The sequence below is a fragment of the Piliocolobus tephrosceles genome, chromosome 5 (assembly GCF_002776525.5).
Source record: "Piliocolobus tephrosceles isolate RC106 chromosome 5, ASM277652v3, whole genome shotgun sequence".
NCBI classification, from domain to species: domain Eukaryota; kingdom Metazoa; phylum Chordata; class Mammalia; order Primates; family Cercopithecidae; genus Piliocolobus; species Piliocolobus tephrosceles.
This window is the reverse complement of record NC_045438.1, coordinates 43,082,831-43,088,116: the sequence shown is the minus strand read 5'-3', so window position 1 is coordinate 43,088,116 and position 5,286 is coordinate 43,082,831.

Genomic DNA, 5,286 nt, shown 5'->3' with positions numbered 1-5,286 from the left:
AAAAAAAAAAAAAAAAAAGAAGAAGGACTCAATTCCACCATGGCAATGGAAACAAAGACTGCGCAGGAGTTTGGAGACAGTCCCAATACTCACCCACCATGGTCACGTTGCAATTTAGTGTGATGATGAGAAACCCTAGCAAGTCCACGCCTTCCATGCTTCCAGAATGTTACAGGCTTCAGGCTGCAGGAGACACTGGAGGGCTGTGTTCTCCAAGAGGTGGAAAAATCCTTGCCTGGATAAATGTCCTTTAACTACAAAAGACTTAAAGGTGTGAGCTGGAGATAAGAAAGCAAAGGTTTAAGCCAGGAGTAGGAAATGGGTTTTTCTGTCTGCAAGTTGAGACAGCCCTAAGCCTCTGAGGCAAAACATTCCTGACAACCGCAGTGACCAGCAGAGCAAGCAGCAGTCATCTCTTATTGTGGGCTATTCTTACCCACCTGGGATATTCCAGGCCTGTGGCAGCGCTCATATGTCCCCATCAGGACAGCCAGATGCTTCAGGATATAATAGCAGCAACTACTTTTAACCCAAGAAAGAAAAACTTCTGCTAACTAGTCAAGTAAATTTCTCTATTAAAAAGGCATTTGCTCCTTGAAAACATTTCCACAACCACTTCACTTGTGCAAGAAGCCCTTAAAGTGTTCATGTTTTGTCTTAAAGAAGTGTCATGTTTTGTCTTCTCAATCAAGCATGAATCGCCATGCCACCATCACACGAACCCACAAGGATCTCACCCTTATTCTGAATTCCTGTGTCATAGGTACAGGCAGAAATCTGTATCTCAGTCGGGTGTCCCAACTTTAGACCGTGACTTGGTTATTCTCCTGCTGCTTCCTGTGCAGTGAGTGACAGCTCTTCCCTTAGAGACAAAAGCCTGGGTAGCCCCCAACTCACTGGGGAAGTCACTGGATCCTTCCAGATAGCCTCATCTTGCAATAAGGAAATCAGAATCATGCCATTCCACTCGGCATTTGTGGGAGGTTTCTGTGAAATGATGACATAGAATAAGAGCAACTGGTGTGAAGTGGGTGTATATGACAACCCATATCCGTGGGATTTCAATCCCTCACTGGCCCCTACAACCTTCACAGACTACATCTTCCCTTTGTATCGCCCAGCCCCATCTAGCCTGGAGCTGTTCCCATTTAATCTACTTAATAAATGTCTGTTAAATTTGTCACACACACACAAAAAAGAAGGAAACAGAAAAGCAAAACATTAATTTCAACAACAAAAAAATACTAGTGTTATGGGTATGGGTTGAATTGTCCCCCCCTGAAAACAGTGTGAAGTCCTAACCCAGAGTACCTCTTTTGGAATGTGAGCCTATTTGGAAATAGAGTCTTTGTATTAATCCATTTTCTGTTACTAATAACAGAATACCTCAAACTGGGTAACTTAAAAAGAAAGAAATATTTCTTATAGTTATGGAGGCTGAGAAGTTCAAAGTCAAGGGGCTGCATTTGGTAAGAACCTTCTTGCTCGTGGGGACTCTGCAGAATCCTGAGGCGGTACAGGGCATCACATGATGAGGGGGCTGACTGTGCTACTTCAGGTCTCTCTTCCTTTTCTTATAAAGCCATCAGTTCTACTCTCATGATAACCCATTAATCCATTAATCTATGAATGGATTAATCCACTAACCTGTGAATTGATTAATCCATTCACGAGAGCATGGCCCTTATGACCCAATCACCTCTTATAGTCCCCACCTTTCAATACTGTCACATGGGGATTAAGTTTCAACATGAGTTTTGGAGGGGACAAATAATCTAAATATAACAATCTTTAAGAGGCAATCAAGTTGAAACTGAGGTCATTAAGATGAATCTTAATACAATATGACTGGTGCCTTTATAAAGAGGAAATACTTGGCCACAGAAACAGACGTGCACATAGAAAGAACACTATGTGAGCATGAAGATAGAGATCAGGTGATGCATCTACCAGCCAAGGGACACCGAAGATTGCCAGCAAACCATCAGAAGCTAACAGGCAGCTGTGGAACAGATTCTTCCTCACAGGCCTCAGACAGAACCAACCCTGGCAACACCTTGATCTCAGGCTTCTACCCTCCAGGACTGTGAGACAGTAAGTGTTGGTTAATGTAAACCACCAGGACTTTGTTCCAGCAGCCCTAGCAAACTATTACAAACAACCTCAGCAACAGTTTTCCGGGTAGTGTCAAGAGGTTTCAGATACAGAGAGGTGTTTTTGCAACAAAACAAAACCCAACCAATCCAATTGCAACTTTAATATAATGTCTTCTTAATCTAGAAGAGCTTTCTTTACAGAAGCCTTTGAAGATCTAAAATGAAATATTCAGCATGAAGGACAAAAAGGCCAAGTGTAACAAGCAACTTTTCACCTAAGTCATTTCACTCTAAGCTGATCTTCAAAATGCAAACTCCAGTCTCCTTAGTGTTTTTGAAAGGCATGGTGGACCAAGGTAATGTGGCTAAACTTACACAGAGCTGGTCTAGATCCCTCCAAGGGCACTTATACCCATTATTTTGTGACCTGCTGCAGTTGCTATAAACTAATGGACTAGTTCCATCTGAAGAGACAAAAGAGGAAAATGCTCGACTCTTTCAAATCTCTCGATGGCAGGGGATTTCCACTGTTCTTCAACAGTTTTCTCAGGTCTATCCCACACTGCCCTATTTGGACGGGGATTCCCTAAAGCTCCTCTGTAACTGGAGAAGTTTCCTGGGGCCACTCTGGAAGGGGACTCTGGCCTATACAGGCTGAGACCTGATGAGTTGCTTCTGCCCACCTCCCCACTTAGCCTACTTTAATGCAAGCTTTGTACAGCATGGAAATTAAGGGCAAAGAGGGCCAAGCTACCTAGATTCCAATCCTGGACCTGAAAGCCCTTGGAAAAGGGACCTAACTGATTTTTGCCTCTGCTTCCTTATTAAATGAGGATAATTCTAAAGCGTATTTCATAGGATTTTTGTAAAGCCTAAAAGTCTTATTACATATATAGAGAATATAAACATATAAATAGTATATTGTAGGTACTCAATAAATGTAATTATGATATCCTTTATGAAATTTTCATATTCTTGAGTGTAGGGAAAATATTTAGAAACTATGTCTTTATTAACAAGTTATATGTTTATGATAAAAATATGACTATAATATCTATATATACTTGGGAAATAAATCACCTTGTTGAGCTTCGGTTTTTAATTTATAAAACACAGGATTACCCACATACACTATTCAGTATAACAGGTCTGCACAGACATAAGTTAAATACCTCCAATCACTCAAAAATAAGTGCTTCTTTCCTTTTTTTTTTTTTTTTTTTTGAGACAGAGCCTCGGTCTGTTGCCCAGGCTGGAGTGCAGTGGCATGATCTTGGCTCACTGCAACCTCCACCTCCCAGGTTCAAGCGATTCTTTTGCCTGAGCCTCCTGAGTAGCTGGGATTATAGGCACCCACTATCACGCCCAGCTAATGTTTGTATTTTTAGTAGGGACAGGGGTTTCACCATGTTGCCCAAGCTGGTCTCTAACTCCTGACCTCAGGTGATCCATCCGCCTCAGCCTCCCAAAGTGCTGGGATTACAGGCGTGAGCCACTGTGCCCGGCCTAGCGCTTCTTTACTTCTAAAAACTTCAAAACCCAGCTCTCATTATAAAAAATGATAATTGATATGTGAAGGTATTTTATTTATTTTAAATGAGTAAATTTTGAAAAAGAGAATGTAGTAGAGAAAACTCTCTCTAACCACATTTTCCCTCTACTCTTACACAATAGTCAACACAGAAGACTCTGTGATCAAATGTGTGGGGTTTTTTTTCCCACACACCAGTAACAGACACAAGTTGGGTGTGCTCCAATCCAGTTCTGACACCATTTACCCTAAGATAGTCTCAGATCCCACAGGCTGAGGGCTCAGTCTCAAGATTGCTTCCCTTTACACATACATCAGTCCCAAGTCCCATGACCCCTTCTTTGGGTTCAATTAATTTGCTGGAGCCACTCACAGAACTCAGGAAAACACTAATTTACACTTGCCAGTTTATCATAAAGGATACTGCAAAGAATATAGATGAAGAGGCGTGTAGGGTGACTTATGGGGAAGGGGCGTGGAGCTTCCATGCCCTCCCTGGAGGCCACCCTGCAGGCACCTCAATGTGTTCAGCTACTTAGAAGCTCTCTGAATGCGTCCTCTTGGGTTTTTATGGAAGCTTCATAACATCAGCTTTCCTTCCCCCAGGGTTTAGGGTGGGACCCTCTCCTGGGAGGGTCTTAAGAACCACCCACTATCAGAGAGGCGGGGAAACAGGAGAGTGAAAGGAAGGCAGGAGAAAGATAGAGGCCTATCCCTGAAGCCAAATACACCCAACATTATAACGAAGACTGTAGCAAGGGCTTATGGGAGGTATGAGCCAGAACAGTGGACAAAAACAAATACTATAAGAATATTCTGTGTGGTGTTTTTTAAAAACACCACACAGAATATTCTTATAGTACAGCATATTGAATCAAAGAACTTAGCTATATAAAACAATTAATGCCATTTCCTGAATTATTCTAAAATAATTTTCTTTTATTCAACCCATGTTTATGTGTTGTCAGATCCCTCATTAAGGCATCAGTCTATTCTTAGGGAAATCACTAGAATATGACTAATTCATCATAATTGGTATCTACTGAAAGATCAAAACCCAACTTAGATGAATCCAGGAAAAAAGACATCACTGAAAGATGTATTTTTTTGAGTGACCCACAGGCAGTGGGAAAAATATACAAAATGCAAAAAACAAAACTAGTGGCATCGGTTTACAGAAACTATGAGAGTAGAGGAACAAGTTGTTAAACTATACCACAAGGAAGTAAACAGACAAACGCAGAATGTGGGATGTTTGAATATTATGGATCTGGTTTCTTCCACAAGTTAATGGCATGGAAAATAAAAAGACTAAAAAGGAGTTATGAGCAATAACAACAAAATGCATTGGGTAGAATTTGTGTGGCCCCTGATTAAAACAAAACAAAACAATACTCCCCCCCAAAAAAACAGTTGTAAGAACATATTTTTTAGACAATAGAGAAAATTTGAATATAGTACGGGTTTTATACAACACCAAGTTATGACCATCAATTTTGCTAGTGTTATAATCACATTATAACACTATTACATGCTTTATGTGCTAGTATGGATATGCTTATATGCTTCTATTATATAATACTATTATAACAGCATAACAAAGTAAACAGGAATGTAGTAAGCTGATATCTGGGTTTTGCTTTAAATACTTTAACAAAT